A 23104-nucleotide genomic window follows, 5' to 3' on the forward strand; every position below is an offset into this window, starting at 1 on the left:
CTCTTGCTCCAAATGTATTTAAAGAAACCCCTTATTACCTTTTATGTCCCTTGCTAGGTGTAACTCATTTTGTGCCTTACCCTTTCTGATTTTGTTCCTACATGCTTGTGCTATTCTTTTGTACTGAGCCTTAGTGATCTAGCCATGTTTCCAATTTTTGTAGTATTCCTTTTTGACTTTCAGGTCATGAAAGAAATCTCGATGGAGTCACACTGGCCCCTTGCAGTTTTCTTATATTTTCTTCACTTCAACATAGTTAACTGTTGCACCTTTAATATTGTCTCTCAGAAACTGCCAGCTCTCCTGAACTCTTTTTCCTTAGATTTTCTTCCCATGAGACACACCAGTTTTCTGGGTTTACTAAAGTCCATTTTTTTGAAGTCTATTGGCCTTATTCTGCTGCTCGCACCTTTCGTTCCTTAGAATCATGAAATTATCATTTCATTCTCTCTTTCACCCAAATTACCTTCCTCTTTCAGAACCAAGTCCTCCCTATTGATCAGAATCAATTCTAAAAAATTTATTGGAAATTTTATGTTTTGCCTTATATTTACCCAGACATCTGCTGAAAAGTAAAAGTCCTGCATTACCAGGTCTTGTGTTTCTGTTTGTTCTAGAAATGACTCACCCACCTCCTTTTTCCTTATTTGGTGGGCTATAATGGACCCCCACCATGATGTCACCTCTATTTTTACCCCTTTTATATCTTTATCCAGAGACTTTCAACTAGCGTGCCTCTTGCCTCCTTCTGGACCTCATAACTAAGGCTACATTTTAGTCACAGGTATTTTTAGTAAAAGTCATGGACAGGTCACAGGCAGTAAACAAAAATTCACGGCCTGTGACCCGTCCATGACTTTTACTATATACTAAAATGGGGGAGGCAGCTCAAGGGAGAGGCCCCTGGGGGTGCCACAGGTGCTGGGGGAGGTGGCCTAGGGGGGCGCTGCAGTACTGGGGGGCACCACGGGTGCTGGAGGGCGGGTGCTGAGGGGAGTGTGGGCCAGCCTGGGTGTTGGGCAGGGGCGCATGGCCCAGGGGGATGGCAGGGGCTGGGGAGGGGGGCACAGCCCAGGGGGGCACTCTGGGTGCTGGTGGCACAGCCCCAGGGGCATCACAGGTGCTGGTGGGTGGATTGGGGGGGGGGGCGGCTGGGGCAGACTCCCTACCTAGCTCCTATGAAATGGCAACCCCAGCTTCTAGCTCCACATGGTGCCTCTGCTCCACCCCAAGCCCCAGTTCTGCAGCTCCCATTGGCTGGGAACTGAAGACAATGGAAGCTGCGGGGGCGGTGCCTGAGGGCAAAGGTAGCACATGGAGCTAGGAGCTGAGAAAGGGGAGTTGCTGTCGTCCTTCCAGGGAGCCCCCCCGCAGGTAAGTACTGCCCCGCACCTCAATCCCCAGCCCTGAGCCCCCAAAACTCCTGCTGCTAGGGGGTGGGAGAGCCCAAGACTGCCCCAGCAGCAGTGAGTGCAACTGGCCCAGGGGCTGCCCAAGCTGCTCAGGCAGCTCCCAGGCCAGCCACACCAGGCTGCTGCAGAAGTCACAGAACCCATGACTTCCATCACAAACACGGAGTCTTACAAGTGTATATATTCTTGATGTATAATGCAGCATCTCCTCTTTTTTCTTGCCTGTTCTTCCCTTCTCTATCAGTGTTCCACGATAAGATTTATCCCACCAAGTCTGTGATACCAATTAAGTCTTACTTTATCTTACATATTATAATGACCGAGAGTTATGCAGATCAAAGGGCAGTCCCGATTAGTGATCAGCATTCATGCAAGGAGTCCAATCATCATGAGACCTAATCTAAGGAGACAATACAGCAAGGCAGCTGGCAGGGTCAGGGTTGGGCAGCAAGGCAGCATAGGTGAGGCAGCAGGGCAGGCTCAGATGCAGGGGCATGGCCAGGTCAAACAGGGCAGTAAGGTAGGGTCAGGTGAGTCTGAGCAGCAACCAGCAGGCAATGGCTTGTTGCTCGGGCAAGGCCAGAAGAGAGTAACAGTTTGTTTATGTTTGGATTCTCTCAGAGACCTTTTTTCATTTAGTTTCCCCAGAACTCAGTTTGACTTGAGCCCTTGTCACTCAGGTAACTTTATTTGCCATACAGCATTCCTACACTGATTTAGATTCAAACAGAGCGATGATGGATGCAGAATACATCACAGTTCTAAAGTTACACAGAAACCCTCTCCCTTTATATACACATTACATATTTGATTGCATTTACTATACATTGCATCAAACATATTTGGCTTGGCTACTTTGCAGTAATGCCTGTGCAGAATGCACTGTCCACAGTTAAACTTCCTCTTTACATTCCTAACTTATTTTGTCCCTTGTTATCTAGTTAATAGTAAATAAGGCCCTGAGTGTTCTCCCTCTTTTCTTAGTTGGCTCACACATTCTGGCTTTTTAGCCTACTGACCTATTTACTTATCTTATTTAGCACACACATCCTGTTTTCAGCCTAATGATTCATGTACCTCCCTAATCCTAACTTTCAAAGAATGAGGCCTCCTCCCCTGTGTTACTCACTCATGTCAGGCCAGGTCTCAGCTACAACCTATTGTCACCAGCCACTCAGGGTCAAGACTGTGTGGCCAAATCAGGAAGCAGGTCACAGAATCCTGGAAGCTGGCCCACCCAAGTCTCTGAATTCTCTGGTAACAACCCACTGTGTCAGCATGACAGCCAACACTATTTCCTGAAAACCCAATGGGCCTAAGTTAGAACCAGGGTCTTGACATCACATCCTCCCACTTGGTGCAACTTCACACCAGAGGTCCAGGCTTCTCCGGGTGTGTTTTTTTTTTTTTTAGGGGTATGTACATGGTATCTGGTTCCCAGCTCCGCTCCTCAGGGACAACCAATAAAATACCACAACTTTCCTTTGCATATCTGGGAGTCCACAGCTCATGAACTAGATACTCTTCTTGTCTTGAATCTGAATTGGTGTGAAAGGAGGTTGTTTTTGGTTGGGGGAGGGATTGTGAGAGAAGGAAGCATGAAATACAGAATGCAGCTTTAGGGTTAGGGAAAGCTGAAGCTCAAAGATTACTAGGTTGATTTGTCTGCAGATCTGGTAAGGACCTACATATTGGTGGTCCAGGTTGTGGGCAGGTTAGTCTGTTTTGAAGTTTTGGCCATACCTTCTGCCACACTGTGTAAATGGGACCTTCCTGGCTGGGGTGATAAGCATAATGCTGGTACACCACTTTGGCGTCTCTTGAGAGTTTGTGGGATGTCATGTATAAGATCTGAGGCTGTGGGGAGGAAGTGCAGAATGAAAACAATGTTGAAAATCATAGTTAGAAAAAAAAACAGGCTCACCTGAGTCAAGGCATCGTCCGCATTATTATATGTGAATTCTGTGTATGGAATCAGTAAGGCCTAGTCATTATGGTGGAAAAATATGAAGCACTGTAAGTACTGTTCCAGTATCTGATTCCCTCTTTCTGATTAGCTATCTGTTTGCAGATAATAGGTGGCTGAGGTATGAAGATGCACCACTAGTAAGTTGAATACTGCCCTTCAAAACCATGAGACAAACTGGGGTCCCCCATCAAAAGTAATGTGGTCTGGGCAGTCATGCAGGTGGAAAACGTGGGAGATAAAAGAGTTGGTGTCCTCAGCAGTGGGGAGCTGAGCACAGTTGTAAGAGCAGCAGGACTTGAACCTAGGCCTGCAGGACCAACATCCCCATACTGCCACCTATTGGCAGCTGCAGCCTAGCCACTCCCTGTGACCCACAATCTGTAGAGCCTGCATGCCACAGGAAGTTCAGCCTTGAATGATCTGACTGACAGTTGTCTTAGTGATTCCTGTTACAATCAAGGAACCAATACGAGTAGGGTGGTCTGCATAGCAATTAATGGGCAATGGGTTGCGGCTCAGACAAGGCCTGAAGGGAAGCAGTACACTTAAACACAGTCACCTGCCATCAGGATCAAGACTGTGGGGGCCCATCAGGAAGCAGATCATGGACCCCTGGAAGCTGGCCCCCTCAAGCCTGTGAATTCCCTGGTAACCCAAAAAGTCAGTACGGCACGACAGCCAAGGTTGCGTCCCAAAAAATCCAGCAGGCCTGGCTTTGAGAACAGGGTCCTGATGTTTATTAATACTTCCAGTTCTCCCTGTTTATTCTCATACGCTTTGGATTTGTGTACAGACATTTAAGGTATTGAGTAGATTCCCCTGTTATCGCTCTTGTTGCTCCTATGACTCTAGTTACTTTCCATTTCCCTCCCCTTTAGCGCTCTGTTAAAGCTCTTTAAAAAAAAAAAATCATCTACCTGTGGGCTTTTGTCACCTGCCCCTTTGAACCTAGTTTAAAACCCTCCTCCCAAGCTTGGTGAGCTGGTGTGTGAAGATGTTCTCCCCCTTCTTTGTCAGGTGGGTCTCATCTCTTCCTTCCCAGCATAGCATCCTATGATTGATGAAGGCAAAGGCCTACGATCAACACCATCTGTGCAGGCATGCTTTCACCTCCAGAATGCATGGTCCCTGCCTGGGTGCTTATTCTCAACCGGGAGGATTGATGGACCACCACCTTCACCCTTTCTCCCAGAGCCCTCCTGTCACCACTGATCTGATCAGGATCATCTGCTCAGGATCATACACTATCATTTGTACCCAGGATGAGCAGCAGGGGTAGCGGTCAAAGACAAACGAGCTTTGGCAACCTCTTGTAATGTCTTGGATGCAGGCTCCAGGCAGACCTCACAGTTCCTAGTACATCATGTCAAGGTCAGCAAACGAATGCCTCTGTCTAGAGCCCTACGCAGATACGAATTTTGTATCTGCATTCAATCCACAAAAATGGTCCACGGATATCTGCAGATTTGCAGGGCTCTCCATTCGTCCTGCTCAGAAGGTAGTCCCTGACCACTTCTACCTTATGTCTCCTCCTTGTGTGTAGCCTTGGGGGGCAGGTGGCTCCTCTCCTCCTGCTGCCAATACAGCATACCTATTACTACTTTCATCTTTCCATACATCACTAACGTAATGGGATGTGTTTCATGGAACTGTCTAAAGGTAGAGTACATATGAAAATTTGTGAACTGCTACTTTAAAATATGCTTATTATTCTTTTACAACTTCACTTTAACAAAATATCAGCTAAACATATAAATCCTCAATGCACACAATCATCAGGCAAACAAGAGCTTAAGTGAACAGATGAGCATTGCCTAATATCTAGACAAATTTGGATTTGATTAATCCACCATTCTATAGTCAGAATAATAATGAGAAAAAGCGTATTGCAACTGCTCTCTCCTCACTTTTTCAGTATATTTAGAAGATTACAAAAAGGCAAGCAAAAAGCAGTGGAGAAAACTATACAGGGAAACAAGAATTGAGATACACAGATAGTAAATGACTGCACCTGCTGAGAGTGGAAGAGGATGGATTAGATCAGCCAGAGAAAAGATTTTTAGGAGTACCTTTTGGCAAAATGTGTAAAAAAAAATAGATTTACAGAATAAATAACCATTTAAGAGAAGCTTGCTGTATACTATTGCCATCAAGCAACAGATCCAGCCAATTTACATCATGGGAAGACTAATCTGCATTTGAAGGTGGAGAGCTACAGCATCCCACTGCAAACCAACATTAAATTTTACTTGTGGGGAGAAATTATAAAATTAGTTTCCTTCTCTGTAATTCTTCTTCATTAAATAGGAATCTGCTGCTCCATCAAGCTTGGAACCACTGGTTTTATTCCTACCTTTTCCAAAGTCTTTAAGGCTAACAAGAAGTTCCTCTCTTCCCTCCCAACCCTTCCTTGCAGTGTGCTTGTCAGTACCCTATGCAGGCATGCCCAGTGAACTGCACTGATACTGCTCTCAAGCCATGTTGCCAGAACTAATGAGAAAAAAACAAAAAGATTAAATTTTGAGACAACAGGTTGAAAATCTCCATCCCCCTTTCCTCCTTCAGGACAAGAAAAGTATGAAATAAAAGCAGATATGCTATCTGTCTCTGTGACAAGAAGTCTCAGTTACCAGAAGTTCAGAAGTTGCTGAACATAAATGCTCTGTGAGGACCCAGGATTATTCTCATTAGAGAAGACAAAAAATGATAAGTAAAAAGTATATTAGTCTCTCATGGGAATTCACTGATCCATTATGCTTGGAACTACTGGGAGTTAGCAAGCTATAAGGAATATCCAACTGGGAGACAAAAGAGAAAATGCCTTAACAAGTGGAAACATATCAAATCAAATGACAGAACATTTATTTTTTTTTAAAAAGGATCTCCACAGATGACCTACAATGAACAAATGAAGGATTTTACATCTGAAAGCCACCTCAGATGAAGAAAATTACATGAGTTTTGTAGGACTTCATGAATAAAAGTATATGGAAGCCTCAGTAGCTGCCCAGCAAATCTCATCCGAAGAGACATGGTATTTTTTCCACTCACAAAATAGCGGTAACTCTGCTAGGGTTATACCTTTAGGAGACTCATTTAGATGCCTTGTTAGCTTGGAAAATAGACAATCCATCTAAAAATGACTCTGCATCACTTACTAAGTCTCTAATAAAATACCCTAGAACATCTGGCTTCCTCACTGTTCGGTTCTATGTAAGTAAAGTTGTATTGTCCTGCTTGTCTCTGAAATGTGCAACTGTTTGTCTTAAATTATATCATGGCCTCGAAAGAAACAAGATAGTTGATTGGAAAGAAAAATTGTGCCTTCCACTTAAACCATTCTCTGACTTTAATTAACCTTATTTGGAAAATAAATTGAAGATAAGGCTCCAAAGTTTGTTAAACCTTCAAGTATATGTGACAGCAAGAAAGGAAAGTAAACTTTCAGGTCAGGAAATACAAGGACATTTCTCACAGTGGCTCAAAAAAGGGTTTAGTAAAAGATGGCACTGTTCCACTCAGCAAAGGGCAGTCTTTATACCAATGTTGCTTTCAGAAAATGGGGCATATAGATAAAGCAACAAGCTAGAATCGGGAAGACAAGACATCTTGCTCAAGGCTAAGAATTATTCTCTGAAGAAACTAGAGCTCAGAATCTTACGGGAAAAGAAAAAAAAATTGAACAGTCTAGTAGAAAGTTCAGAACACAGACAATCTTCTTTCTAATATACTAGATTCCAGGTCCTCCAAATTCCCCTGTAAGATCAGTTGATGGAAGTGTTTCTGGATAATGTCCACTTTTATAAAAGTGGTCATTCTGACAGTAACCATCTAAGAGACATGGTTGTTCAGAACTGGAAGTATCAAGTGACCCTGATGAATGAGGTCCTGAGAAATTGGCAGTATCCACATCTGACATACTTACATGTGCATCTGGGGCCAGGAAGTAAGACTTAAAGTTCAATCCTAGCTGATCTTTCTGGCCACCCTAACTATAAGGAGATAAAGAATGGAAAAGCATCTCTCTATAGATTCAGACAGAGAAACGACAGAGTGTCCATTCTTCAGGCCTGTGGGTGCCAATGCCAGGACAAGGACTTGGTAATCGTGTTGGTGGATTTACGGAAGGACCAACAATGGAATCTGATTTATACCATCAGGTCTTTACTTACTTTCTCTCACATTTGGCTTCAATGCTAGGCCAGTTGGCCTGACTGATGGTCTTGCCAAGGACAAACGTTAGAATCTTCTGCACTTGAAACACTGTCCTCTGGCTTTCATTTTTTGGTCCATCTTGGTGGCTGAGCTAATCCATGGTGGTTGCTGTAGCTCTCCATATGAATGATTGCAGTTCCTAGAGGGACCCTAAGAAGAAGGCTGACAGCTCATTAGGTTGATGTTGATCTGGAATTCCAAAGGACACCACCTGTCCTGAGCCATGTAAGGCCCATGTGTCCATCCCATCAGTCATGCAAACCTGACAAAGGTTTTCCCACACAGAGATAATACGGTGATCTCCACCAGTAAAGTAACAACTGGACATATGGAGGGACTGTCAATAGGAAGTCCATATCATAAGTTTAATAGCTGCAGTGCGGCCTTTAACAAGTGAAATTATCAAATTTAAGAAGACTTGTTACTGATGAACCAATTTGTATCAGGGATGGACACCTGAAGTCAAAGGTGAGGTTGAACTGGCTAAGCTATTTTAATGAATGGAGTGAATCAATTCAACCAAGACCTTCATGTCTGTCTTCATTAAGAAAGAGGCAATCTAAACCATCTGATTTAAAGCAGGAGCAAAGTTACCCTTCATCAGCAGAGGACTGCTGCAGACACTTGTGTCTATGGGAATACTCAGAAGAAGAGGCTCATTTCCATTTTTGGAGGTATGCTGAGGAAAAGCTTCAGAATAAACCTGGAGAAGCTGTCGGTGGAGGTTACTAGTGCAGGAAGCCAAACACTGGAATTTGGAGACTTTTGTTGCCAGCTGGGACCTACTGACCCATTGACATAGCTAAGGCTATGTTGCCAGGCAAGAGGAGTCTCCAGTCATCTTGCTCCCCTTGGGATTCATTTCCTGTCAGAGACCAGCTGCAAAAAGATGGAGAAGTTGGTTTAAAGACAAAAATAAATAAATACCCCAGAGATAAAGCCCTCAGACAGCTGCTGAGAAAACTTGAGGAAAAGGAAAAAATGGGGGCACCAGGCAACATCAGTATGGTTCACCAGGTGTGCCCACAGCAGATGCCAACAGGCAGATAGTATTTCCTATGTAAATTAATTGAATGTCTTGTATGACTAACTTGGAATGGGGGGAGGGGAAAGAGAAGAGAGAAACCACAGCAATTTCAAGCCTGATGCAGCAGATTCCCTGGATTAGGGTTGTCAACTGTCTAATCACACAAACCCAGACACCCTTGCCCCACCCTTCCCCAAGGCCCCACCTGCATTCACTCCATCCCCCCTCCCTCCATCACTTGGTCTCCTGCATCCTCACTCACTTTCACCAGGCTGGGGTTGAGGTGCAGGCTCCAACCAGGCAGCGCTTACCTTGGGTAGCTCCTGAGAAGCAGCCAGCATGTCTGGCTCCTAGGCTAAGGGGCGGCCAGGCGGCTCCGCGCACTGCACCTGCCTGCAGGCACTGTCCCCGCAACTCTCATTAGTCCCAGTGCACCGCTGGACTTTTAGCAGCCTAAAAAAAAAAAAAAAAAATCTACCGGATTGGCTTCAGCAGCCTCTGGGAGATCAAGCCTGATTCCCAGAGAATCCCAGACAATCCAAGAGGGTTGGCAACCCTATACTTGATACAAAATTAACAGCATAGACCAGGATAAATCAGGTGCTGCCATATTATCTCTCTCTCTCTCACACATTTAGAAAATGGGGACATCCTACCAAATTGAAAAGTAAACTTTAAAAGTGATTTATAGGACTCATTTCTGTAGTACAACACATAATTAATCTGTGCAACTCATTGCCAAAAGATATCACTGAGGCCAAAAGCTAATTAGTAATCAAGTAGGATTAAAAACACAAAACCATGCACTTGCACTTCAGGGCATACACCTACCACATATGCCTATCACTAGCTTCCTGGGAAGAATTTTCCCATGGTGGGGCAGGGGGTGTGGTATGTTAAATTAATTCTATGTAGGGAACTAACTTATCACTACTATTTAGGGCTGTCGATTAATCACAGTTAACTCACACGATTAACACAACCAAATTAGGGCTGTCAAACGATTAAAAAAGTAATCACATGATTAATCACATTGTTAATAGAGTACCATTTATTTAAATATTTTTGCATGTTTTCTACATTTTCAAATATATTGATTTCAATTACAACATAGAACACAAAATGTACAGTGCTCACTTTTTTTTATTACAAATAGTTGTACTGTAAAAAACAAAAATAGTATATTTCAATTCACCTAATACAAGTACTATAGTGCAATCTATTTATATTGAAAGTTGAACTAACAAATGTAGAATTATATACAAAATATAACTGCATTCAAAAACAAAACAATGTAAAACTTTAGAACCTACAAATCCACTCAGTCCTACTTCAGCCAATCACTCAGACAAATAGGTTTGGTTAAATTTGCAGGAGATAATGCTGCCCAAGTCTTGTTTACGTCATCTGACAGTGAGAACAGGCATTCACATGGCACTATTGTAGCTGGCATCACAAGACATTTATGGGACAAACTTGCTAAAGATTCATATGTCCCTTCATGCTTCAACCATCATTCCAGAAGACACGCGTCCATGCTGATGACAGGTTCTGCTCGATAACAATCCAAAGCAGAGCGGACTGACGCATGTTCATTTTCATCATCTGAGTCAGATGTCACCAGCAGAAAGCTGATTTTCTTTTTTGGTGGTTCGGGTTCTGTAGTTTCCGCATTGGAGTGCTGCTCTTTTAAGACATCTGAAAGCTTGCTCCATACCTCGTCCCTCACAGATTTTGGAAGGCACTTCAGAGTCTTAAACCTTGAGTCGAGTGCTGTATCTATCCTTAGAACGCTCATATTGGTACCCTTTGCGTTTTGTCAAATCTGCTGTGAAAGTGTTCTTAAAACGAACATGTGCTAAATCATCATCCAAGACTGCTATAACAACATGAAATACATGGCAGAACATGGGTAAAACAGAACAGGGGACATACAATTCTCCCCCAAGGAGTTCAGTCACAAATTTAATTAACGCATTTTTTTTTAAAAGAGCATCAGCAGCATGGAAGCATGTCCTCTGGAATGCTGTACAAAGCCTGAAGGGGCATATGAATGTTTAGTACATCTGGCACGTAAATATCTTGCAATGCCGGCTACAAAAGTGCCATGCAAACACCTGTTCTCACTTTCAGGTGACATCGTAAATAAGAAGCAGTCAGCAGTATCTCCAATAAATGTAAACAAACTTGCTTGTCTTAGCAATTGGCGGAACAAGAAGTAGGACTGAGTGAATTTGTAGGCTCTAAAGTTTTAAATTGTTTTGTTTTGAGTGCAGTTAGGTAACAAAAAAAACAAATCTACATTTGAAAGTTACACTTTCACTAAAGAGATTACACTACAGTACTTGGTCCTGCTAGTGAAGGCAGGGGGCTGGACTTGATGACCTTTCAGGGTCCCTTCCAGTTCTATGAGATAGGTATATCTCCATATATTTTAACAAGCCACACTCTTTGAGTCTCCTTTAATAAAACAGGTTTTCCATTCCTCAGATCATCCTAGTAGCCCTTCTCTGTACCTGTTCCAGTTTGAATTCATCCTTCTTAAACATGGGAGACCAGAACTGCATACAGTATTCCAGATGAGGTCTCCCCAGTGCCTTGTATAATGGTACTAACACCTCCTTATCTCTACTGGAAATACCTCGCCTGATGCATCCCAAGACCCCATTAGCTTTTTTCACAGCCATATCACAGTCGCTGGCTCATAGTCATCCTGTCATCAACCAATACTCCGAGGTCCTTCTCCTCCTGTTACTTCCAACTAATGCGTCCCTAAAAATTCTTGTTATTAATCCCTAAATGCATGACCTTGCACTTTTCACTATTAAATTTCATCCTATTACTATTACTCCAGTTCACAAGATCATCCAGATCTTCCTGTATGATATCTTGGTCCTTCTCTGTGTTAGCAATACCTCCCAGCTTTGTGTCATCCGCGAACTTTATTAGCACACTCCCACTTTTTGTGCCAAGGTCAGTAATAAAAAGATTAAATAAGATTGGTCCCAAAACCGATCCCTGAGGAACTCCACTAGTAACCTCCCTCCAGCCTGACAGTTCACCTTTCAGTATGACACATTGTAGTCTCGCCTTTAACCAGTTCCTTATCCACCTTTCAATTTCATACTGATCCCCATCTTTTTCAATTTATAATTTCCCAGGTAGAACTGTATCAAATGCCTTACTGAAATCGAGGTAGATTAGATCCACTGCATTTCTTTTGTCTAAAAAAATCTTACCTTCTCAAAGAAGGAGATCAGGTTGGTTTGGCATGATCTACTTTTCGTAAAACCATGTTGTATTTTGTCCCAATTACCATTGACCTCAATGTCCTTAACTACTTTCTCCTTCAAAAATTTTTCCAAGACCTTGCATACTACAGATGTCAAACTAACAGGCCTGTAGTTACCCAGATCACCTTTTTTCCCCTTTCTTAAAAATAGGAACTATGTTAACAATTCTCCAGTAATACAGTACAACCCCTGAGTTTACAGATTCATTAAAAATTCTTGCTAATGGGCTTGCAATTTCATGTGCCAGTTCCTTTAATATTCTTGGATGAAGATTATCTGCCCCCTCCCTCCACCCCTGATTTAATCCCATTAAGATATTCAAATCTGGCTTCTACTTGGATGTGGTAATATCTACCTCCATATCCTCATTCCCATTTGTCATCCTGCCATTATCCTTAAGTGCCTCATTAAAAACTGAGGCAAAGTATTTGTTTAGATATTGGGCCATGCCTAGATTATCCTTAACCTCCACTCCATCCTCAGTGTTTGGCGGTCCCACTTCTTCTTTGTTTTCTTCTTATTTATAGAACCTTTTACTATTGGTTTTAAATCCCTTTGCAAGGTACAACTCTACATGGCTTTTGGCCTCTCTCACTTTATCCATACATATTCTGACTTCATTAAGGTAGTTTTCCTTGCTGATCCCTCCCTCTTCCACTCATTGTAGGCTTTCTGCTTTTTCTTAATCACCTGTCTGAGATGCCGGCTCATCCAGCTTGGTCTACAACTCCTGCCTATGAATTTTTTCCCCTTTCTTGGGATGCAGGCTTCTGCTAGTTTCTGCAACTTTGACTTGAAGTAATTCCAGGCCTCCTCTGCCTTTAGATCCACAAGTTCTTCAGTCCAATCCACTTCCCTAACTAATTTCCTTGATTTTTTTTAAAGTTAGCCCTATTGAAATAAAAAACCCTAGTCACAGATCTATTTTTGTTTATCCTTCCATTTAGTTTGAACTGAATTAGCTCATAGTCGCTCCAACCAAGGTTGTCCCCTACAATCATTTATTCTACAAGGTCTTCACCACTCACCAAAACCAAATCTAAAATGGCATCCCCTCTTGTTAGTTCAGCAGCTACTTGTTGAAGGAATCCATCAGCTATTGCATCCAGGAAAATCTGAGCCCTATTATTACTAGCACTTGTCCTCCAGTCTATATCTGGGAAGTTAAAGTCTCCCATGATCACACAATTCCCATTAGTATTTACTTCATTAAAAATATTAAAGAGGTCTCTATCCATATCCAAATCCCGGGTGGTCTATAGCACACCCCAAGCACTATCCCAGGGGAGGCTCTAGTAGCTTTCTTCCCCAGTGTGATTTTTGCCCAGCCAGACTCTGTCTTATCATAGAGCCATGACACTGAAAAGACTGCCCGGCTCCTGGCAGAGTGAGAGTGGGATGGGGGTGGCTTCTCACCCTGGCTCCCAGCTGAGGGAGGGAGGGAAGGCTCCCAGCTGGGACGGAGTCCATTCTTACTATGGCTACCAGCTGGGAGCCAGCCACCCAGCTCTCCAAGGGGAGGGGTTCTAGCTCCCCAGATTTCTTGTCAATTTCATGGCAAGACAGCCAACAGACATGTAAGGGACACAGTGTCTACACAGACACTGTCACCCTAACTAGACTGACATAAGCTTTATGCCACTTTTAGAACCACAGACAATGCTGACCTTTGTTTGGCTATTGGTGTACATAAATAGTTGATCACACACAATTTCTGTCACTGCAGAAATCAGGCACACAGCGGAGTACTTAAAAGCTAGATAATCAAACAATTTAAGTGACACCGTTATGCTTAAGAATTATCATCTTAAAGAAGGTTAGTTACCTGAGCTGTTTCAGGCTGTTTGCAAATTCAGAAAGAAAAGCATGCACTAGTTTACATTCTGCTCACATTTGAAAGGTTTTTCTAGCCCTTTTGGCTAGAAACAAAACACAAAGCACCACCACAATTCAATACTACCTCCTCTGCCTCTCAAAGAATGCTTAAATTATGTAGAATCTGGATCTGCCAAGGGGGACAAATAAATACCTTACAATAGCTGGATCCTCTGCACACTGGGTGTTTGACACCACTGTCCTATGGGCAGGTTATTCTATAATTGCCCCTAAGAGAAGGTTTGCACCTTCCTCTGAAGCATTTGGTACTCCCTGATGGCACTTAAGACACTAGACTCGCTGGACCACTGGACTGATGTCATATGCAAATCCTATGTTGAATATTCAGTTTACTTTAGGAACAACCAATTTAACTGTTATAGCAGCAATTAAAACAGGGAATCTATTTCACATAAAAGAAATGTTATGAGAAATAAATTAGAATAGCATGTGTCAATATCCTTAAGTTTACTGACAAATTTCCATACTACTGTGCAGCTACTGGGGGATGCAGCTAGCTATCTCCCCACTCCACTCACACAGCGTGTAACACTGCATACTGCAATGCTTAGTGAAGAATCAAGTAACAGACATCTGAATTTCCTCAATTACATGAGATTTAAAATCATGCCATGGAAGTCACTTGAACAGTGGTTTGTTAATTTTTTTTTTTTAAATAAAAACAAAATTCCTAAATGGAAATGTAACAGACACTTCAATTTGTGACACACAGAATCTGAAACCAGAAAACTTCTGTTTGTTTTTACATTCAGTTGTTGAAGGTCTGGCATAATCCACAAAAGCCACACTATGCTGGGTAAAGGCTGAAATTGGCCTTAACTACCCCTATTTTTCATTTCAGTGGGAAGTAAGATTTCCTACTGTCCTGAGGCTTTTTAATAAGAGTGCCATTTAGGAACGCTAGGTGCAAAACTATCTGCTACAGAGACTAAGTGATTTTCTGGGGTTCTGAATTAAAACCAAGACCTGAAGATAAGTGTTTTTAAAGAATGTCACTGTTACTTATGGTGTGTAATGTAGACAACTTTTTAATTTAATTCATTCAAGTCTGTAACAGTCTGTTGTATAAATCTACATTTAGGGACTGTTTTAAATTGTAGACTTGGCAGCAATGCATTCTGGGAAAAGAAGCAGGAGGAAAAAAGCAATTCCTGTTCCCCAGTGAAAGACAGAGGAGGGAGGGATCAAGACTTGCAGTGGTTCTTCTTCTGAGAGTTCATGGAAAATGGCCAGGCTGTGCTAGAGAGCCTGAAAAGTAATAGGCGTTGGATATCTACTAAAGGGAGGAGATGAGAAAAGTTACCCATGGCATTGTAATAGAGCACGCAGAGCCCCTGGAGGTGAGCTTCCCCTTTCTTTAGGGGCCCAGGCTTATGGTTTCTGAGACAGAAAGAGAAAAGAAAAAGAAGGAAGATATTCCTCTTCACCCAATCGCCACTGTGGTCAGATGGGAGGTGGTCATAACCCTGGCAGAGAGATTAGAACCAGACAAAAGAGACTGGTGGTGTCCAGTTTGAACCCTATAACCGAGGGAAGAAAATATGTGGGGAATCCCAGTATAAAGGAGAATATATCACACAAACCTTAGGGAAAGTACTGTGGCCTGGAGAGAGCAAGGAATGCCAGACACTGGTTAGAGCCAATGTTTACTTTGGACTTTTTGTTAGACTCGTTTCCTCCAGAAAGGGTGTAGTTTTCCTAAAACAGAGAGCCAAACTACATAATCACCTTAGCACTTAAAAGCAAAGGGACTGGGCACGTTCAGTCTTAAGAAAAAACTGGTGGGGGAGGAGGGGGACTGCTAGTCTTAAAATGTGTTAAAGTCTGTTACAGAAAGGGTGGTGATCAATTGTTCTCCATGTCCAGTAAAGGTAGGACAAAAATTAATATGTTTTATCTTTAGCAAGGAAGATTTAGGTTGGATATTAGGAAAAACTTTCTAACTGCAAAGGTAGTTTATCTCTAGAATAGGCTTCCAAAAGAAGTTGTGGAATCTCTATTAGTGGAGGTTTTTAAGAACAGGTTAGACCAGGGGTCTCAAACTCAAATGACCACGAGGGCCACATGAGGACTAGTACATTGGCCCGAGGGCCGCATCACTGACACCTCCCCCTCACCGCCCTTGGCCCTGCCTCCATTCCACCCCTTCCATGAAGCCCTGCCCCACCTCTTCCCACCCCTTCCCTGCCCCCATTCCAACCCCTTCCCCGAAATCCCCACCCCAACTCCATCCCCTCCCTGCCCCTAGGGGGTGTAGGAGGGGTGTGGGGTGTGGCAGGGGCTCGGGGCAGGGAGTTGGGGTGCAGAAGGGATGAGGGGTGCAGCAGGGGGTTCAGGGCATTGGGTTGGGATGTGGGGTGTGAGGTGCAGGAGGGGTGAAGGGTACGGCAGGGGTCAGGGCAGGGGATCGGGGTGCAGCAGGGGCTCAGGGAAGGGGGTCAGGGTGCAGGGTACGGCAGGGGGTCAAGGTGCGGCAGGGGGCTCAGGACAGTGGGTTGGGGTGCAGGAGGGGTGTGGCAGGAGGTCGGGGGTTTGACTGCAGGAGGGGTTTGGGGGGCTGGCTCTGGCCCGCTGTGCACAGGGGGCATGGCAGGCTCCCTGCCTGCCTGCCCATCCTGCCCCCGCACCGCTCCAGGAAGTGGCTGGAACGTGGGGGAGCAGAGGCACGGGGTGTGTGTGTTGCTGTTGCTTCAGGCACCACCCTCAGCACCTCCCATTGGCCAGGAACAGGGAACCATGGCCAATGGGAGCTGCTGGAGGCGGTGCCTGAAGCAACAGCAACACACACACACGCGCCTCTTCTCCTGCAGGTTCCGTCCGCTTCCTGGAGCGGCGCGGGGGCAGGGCAGGCAGGCAGGGAGGGAGCCTGCCCTGCCCCCGGTGCACGTTGGGCCGGAGCTGCTCTAGGTAAACACTGGAGGAGGGCGGGGGGGGCTGCAAGGACCTCGCGGGCTGCGTGTTTGTGATCCCTGGGTTAGACAAACATCTGTCAGAGGTGATCTAGGCTGAGTTGGTCCTGGTTTAGTGCAGGGGGCTGGACTTGATATCTTATAGTCCCTTCCAGCCTTACATTTCTATGATTCTATGAATATGGCAGGGATGACCTTCAAATTTCTCACTTATAGAGCCGATTCAAGAGAGATCCAAGCATAAATCTGAAACATTTTTCTCCTCCTGTCTTAGAACTAACTTAAACAGCAGAAAAGACTTAATCAGAAAGGTCTTCCAGAGAGTGTACCTATAGTCTTTTGAAAATAGTAAAATGGTCAATTTATTGCAATTCACAAAGTGAAGCTTTTCATTTATGGAAGAAACAGATGCACTTTAAGGTCAGCCATTTGCAACATAAAAAGAAAACTCCAGTCTCTGCACACTTTTAATCCATTACAAAGAATTCCTTTTTCATATATGACAGGGCACACAGGCCCCTCACTGGCCAGGGGGATTAATGAGGGCCTGTGGACCCAATCGCCCCACCTCAGTACACTTGTAGCAAACGTCAGGTGTAAAGAGGGTAGCTAAAAGAGACCCAGTTCATTTGGGGACTGCTACTTTGTTCTACATTATGATAAATGATCTCCCAGAAAGTGTGCAGATGGGATCAGGTATTTCCCTTTTCACTGACAACTGTGCTATATAGACTAAGCATAAAAGACGATAAGCAATATTCTATGGAAGGAAAGTTTATTTGGAAGTCTTTGATTCCAAGCCAACTCAATTTTTCCTTAAAGAGACTAATGAGAATGTCAGGGAGATGGAATAGGGGCAAGGGTGCGGGGGGAACGGAAGCCTTGCAGCATTCTTTCAGGACACCAGGCCAGTTATTTTCAACCTTTTTTCATTTGCGGACCCCTAAAAAATTTCAAATGGAGTTGTGGACTCCTTTGGAAATTTTAGATACAGTCTGCAGACCCCCAGGGATCTGCAGACCACAGGTTAAATCACTGCACCAGACTGAGTGCTCAGTCCCATAAGTAGTTCATGTATCATTAAAAATCAGAAGTGCAGTGCCACTCACTCCTGTCCTCTAAGATCTTACTGTGAAAGGTATAATTCAATGGTGGGCAACCTGCGGCCCATCAGGGTAATCCGCTGGCAGGCCGCCAGACTGTTTGTTTACATTTGCACGGCCGTCCGCAGCTCCCAGTGGCTGCAGTTCACCGTTCCCAGCCAGGGGAGCTGTGGGAAGCAGTGCGAGCCTGGCTGCCATTTCCCACAGCTCCAATTGGCCGGGAACAGTGACCCACAGCCACTGGGAGCTCCAGGCAGCCATGGAAATGTAAACAAACAGTCTGGCAGCCCGCCAACGGATTACCCTGACACGCCACGTGCAGCCCATGGATTACAGGTTGCCCTCCACTGGTGTAATTTGTCCACTCCATCTTCTCTCCTTATATTCCTCCTCAGTTCATTTCAGTACTTAGTCTTATTGACAGAAATGTAACAACACTCAGAAAACAGAAGAGTACAGACAAAGAAAGGCTGGCTGAAACTTTTATATGGACAATTATTTAAACTTAAGGTGTTCATATAGTAGAACTTTCCAGTCTAAGAATGGACTTGGGCTCTCTGTAATTTCCCCCCTGCAAAATGTTTGTATATTAAAGCTCTTCCAAGAGGAAGTTATTAAATATTCATATAGATGTTTAATGAATAATCGGGCTGTTTAAAGAATCCTTAAAAGAAACTACATTTCTTCGACTCTACTGGCATCTTGTATAAAACTGGAAAAGCATTTGATCACACTTTGTGCATATTCAGTTTCTCCTGTATAGTCAATAGACTTTTCCTGTTTGTGTGGTTCTCTTTCAACACAAAGGAAAGAATCAGCTAAAATATAAAAACAGGAAAATATGATTGGATTTTTTTTTTAAATTGCAGAGAGCAAGTGTAGTACTTAAAACTTCTTTTAACTCATTTTAAGTTCCCTATATCTCAAGATTACAGTGACCCCCTCTGTCCAATAGGTAGTTTAAAGACTGAAAACTCCTTCAGTTGTCTGGTCCTGAACTGACCATGTAAGATTACTTTTGAATGATAATACCAATGTTTAAGTAAGCTCATAACACTAGCCTAGAACAATTACATTCAACTCTGCATTTTTATTTTTTCCAGACTGGAGCACAGACTATATTCTGCATAAATAACTAGTCTGTTTAAAAAAGTCTCAGGGCAGAAGAAATACTTCATTAAAAAAATAAAGCTAATTGTATAGCATGCATTATTAGCTGAGTCTTCTTGGACATCTGAATTCTCATGAAAGATTCAAAACATAGGTTTGAGGGGAAATACAAATGGATTCATTCTGTAGTTACCAATTTTTCAGCTGTCCATGGTACCAAGATAGTCAAACAACTGCAGACAAAGGCACAAGTCATGTAGGTACTCCCTTCTTAACACACACACACAGTTCTAAGATGAAAGCCAACTTGCATAAAAAAATAAATAAATAAATCTAGTGCTCAATTACTGCATGGTATTTCTTTGAGTCTTAGCAAATTGATAATCTATAATATGGTAATTCACTGAAACTGCAAAAAAGCATGAGCCGAAAGATAATACCTCCAAATCGGCTTTCTATATAGAATCCTGTAACCAGAACACTGAAAACATTTAAAATACATAGATTACATTAGCCGTTTTTCCCTAAATTTCATTTTAAAAAATCATTGCTGAAGACTGTATTCTTTGAAATCTGTCATGTATCTGAAATCTAAAAACCTCAATGGCAGGATTGTTACAAAATGGCTTGGAGGATATGATACCAATGCAAACTGTTCAGAAACTGTGAAACTACCATTCTTTAACATGACAAGTGTTAGAAATACTCCTCCACAATGATACTGTAACTACTTAATGGGAATTATATTTCAACAGTAGCCATACCAGAAGTGTACCATTAAATATTTACCTTAAGAGTAAGCTTTCAGACAACAGTACTTCCTTCACATAAGCTGCTATTCAAAAGCCCCATATCAATGGAAAGCTTGCTAATTTAATGACAGGCAAGGAAATAGTTGCCATAAGCAATGACATGTTATGAAAAATAAATTTGTATTTTATCACTGTTTATACTTGTCTGTGTAGTCTTCTTTAGAAAGTTAATAAGAAATGTAGACTGACTGGGCCATTTAAAATGGATTATGCCATTTACTGCTTTAACTCCTGTGAATGATATTTTTTGCTCTAAAAGAAGCCTATTGGCATCCTTCCTACTAGAAATTCCTCCGCTCCCCCCCCCCCCAAACTACAGTGTGGCATCAGCCCAGGTACACAAGCTGTTCTGACTCTGAGTCAGCTGCCGGTGTTAACCTCTGACATCAGAGTCCTGTGGCACCTAACAGACTAACAGACGTATTGGCTCTTTGTCGCTTTTTACAGATCCAGACTAAGACGGCTACCTCTCTGATATCTGACATCAGAGACACTTAATACCAAGCTCTCCAAACAGCAGGAACTCAAAAGGTTACACAGAATTTGTATGCTGACTAAGAAATACCCATTGTAGTTGCAAATAAGAAAAACATGGAACATGGGCTAACAACAGATGACCTTCCTAGTACTAGGTTAGCGGTTCCTATCTTATGTTCATTTATGGCGCGGGAGAGGGGGGGAAGTTTTATTAGATTTTTACTCTTCAGATTCCTTAGTTAAACAAAAAGAATAAGGAGTACTTGTGGCACCTTAGAGACTAACAAATTTATTGGAGTATAAGCTTTCATGGGCTAAAGCCCACTGAAAATTTAATGTTATAATGTAGTTTGAAATTTGTTTATTAGCCACTGTCCAAATTAGTGCAAGGACAACTAGGTTAGCCATCAACTTTCTCAAAGGCCACAAATAACATCTTGTTCCAGTTTATTAAATTGATCATGAATCCATCAATCTGCTGAAACCTAGTGGTAGCTGCTTTGAGGTTTTGCATCTATTCTTAAAAATTGATTAGACAAATTGAGCTTACAATGTTGAGTGAAAAATCAGGTTTCCAAGGAGATGGAGCCTAGGCCCTGAATACGTAGCCTAACATTAAATTTATTTTCACAGATTGGTTTAAAACATCAGATAAAATACGTAGCTCCTATTGTTAGAGTTGTGCACATAATCTGATGTAAAAGGTGATGAAAATATACCCATGTGTCATTTTTATACAACAGGGTGTATTTAATGCAGAATCAGTCATTCAGAGTTGAGGGTAAAACAGTTAACTAGCCAGGGTTTTTATAAAAGAGGTTTCGTTATAGACTATATTAGATTACCTGGAAACCCAAGATATACAATTTCACCAACCTTTAAAACTACAATTTTTCAATGAAATACAGCAAAAGTTAGGATTTCAAATACATTGTTAACTTGTTTTTCCTGAATCTCACACATTTAAACAGCACTATATGAGGGTACACATTTCACCAGGAGAATTAGAACACTGCATGCACAGTTCTGCCAAGTTCATGTTTTGTGTTAAAAACTTTTTGAAATTTAGGATTTATATGCTAAATTCTTCAACCTTGCCATTAGATTTTGCATTTAACTTCCCCTGCTTTTGAGAGAGAAAAAACTAATAAAGGGAGCAGAAGGCAGCCATATCCGCAAGTATCTAAAAATTTGGAGCCAGTTTAGTCATCCCTGTAGAAAGACGAGTAGAAAGTGCTCTAGGTGTATGAGTGAAAATGCCACCTTTAAAAACTTGTTTTTAAAAATATGCAACTTTCTCTTTTAGCTTGGATAGTTTCTCCTTCAATAAGGCTTATAAAAACCACCACATTTTTATGCAGACTCATAACTCAACCTGAATAGATTGATCAAATTTAAAAAAAAAAGTTTTTTTTTTTGCTTGGGGCTAAAAATCATACCTGGAAAACTACATCCCAAAATGTTTTGATAAAGTTAAGAGGAACAGAAAGATGATAACTGTAACTCATTCTTATCTATTGTTTTTATAGTGTTCATAGTTAGTGAATGCTATAGGTCCAATTCCAAGAGCGCTCTCCCATCAACTTAATTATTCCAGCCCCTGGAAGCGGTGGTAGCGATGTCAGTGGGAGAAGCTCTCCTGCCGACATAAACACCAATGTGGACAACACTAAGTAGGCATAAGTTATGTCGCTCAGGGGGAGGGGTATGAATTAGCCACAAGCGACATAATTTATGTCAATTTAAGCTGTAGGGTAGCGATAGCGTCAGTCTATTCAACTCTCAAACAGATATTGGCACTTCTAAGCCAAAATCAAAAGGTACTGTTGGGGACTTTTGAGAGTTAATTTGGTATAATAGACCATAAAAAGATGGAGAGTTAGTGTATTTCCATTTTTCTTACTAAGTCTTAAAGGACAGTATTAAGATAGCAGTTCTCATTAAAGATATTCTAATGTTCATATTAGTTTTACGGACTAGATATAGTTTGTAGTCGCAAAAGCTTGAATATTATTCTTTTGGACAGTTATTATACTTTCAGGATTAGAGAGGCAAGGTGGGTGAGGCAATATCTTTTATTGGACCAACTTCTGTTGGTGAGAGACAAGCTTTCGAGCTTCCAGAAGAGTTCTGTGTAAACTCGAAAGCTTGCCTCTCTGACCAACAGAAGTTGGTCCAATAAAACAGAGGTTCTCAAACTGGGGGGCACAGAATGTATTCTGGGTGTGTGTGGTGTGTGTGAGAGAGAGAGCTTTAGGAGAGCAGTGGCTGCTGGCCAGGCACCCAGCTCTGAAGGCAGCACCACCGCCAGTGTCAGAAGTGCCATACCATGCCACCCTTAGTTCTGTGCTGCTGCTGATGACGGTATGCTGGGCGCTTGGTCAGCAGCTGCCACTTTACACTCAGCCTTCAGAGCTGGCGGTATATGTTCTTGTGTGGTGGGAGCAGGGGGAGGCATAAATGACTAGACACAAAGAAGAGGGCATGATCAAATAAGCTTGAGAACCACTGCAATAAAATATAATAGGTCACTCATCTTATCTCTCTGGTATCCTGGGACCAATAGAGCTACAACAACATTGCATACAACACTGATAGTTTTAGGATTAGTGAGTTTAGGTGGCAGGGAAGAATTTAGCCTCAAGGTCTGCAAAGGAGAACTGTGTTTCAGCATTTCAGTTGGAATTCAGTCTCTTCCTATAGTGTGTCTTGTAGCTTTTATTTTGTTTTTGAAAGTTAGTTAGCTAATACTTTAGACACTACTTAGAACCTAGTACAGAAAGGATCCATCGGAGGATTTTAGGATTGATCATGACCAGTTACCGGTAACTTGTTTTAAATGATGTTTAAACCCTGTTTACATTGGTGTGAAGGGGTGTCT

General features: G+C 42.5%; 1 protein-coding gene across 4 annotated transcripts in view; it reads right to left on the reverse strand.

The window, feature by feature from the left end:
• The window catches only part of ARNTL (aryl hydrocarbon receptor nuclear translocator like), a 90402-nt gene that overhangs the window by 65142 nt on the left and 2156 nt on the right, over positions 1-23104 (reverse strand). The window contains exon 2 of one of the 4 annotated variants that reach the window (XM_045012840.1): positions 8935-9076. The exons of the other annotated variants lie outside the window; for them this stretch is intronic. The gene's annotated coding sequence lies outside the window, so the exon portion shown is untranslated. The remainder of the gene's footprint in view (positions 1-8934; positions 9077-23104) is intronic. 4 annotated transcript variants of the gene reach the window in all.

Source organism: Mauremys mutica, chromosome 4 (assembly GCF_020497125.1).
Source record: "Mauremys mutica isolate MM-2020 ecotype Southern chromosome 4, ASM2049712v1, whole genome shotgun sequence".
Taxonomy (NCBI): domain Eukaryota; kingdom Metazoa; phylum Chordata; order Testudines; family Geoemydidae; genus Mauremys; species Mauremys mutica.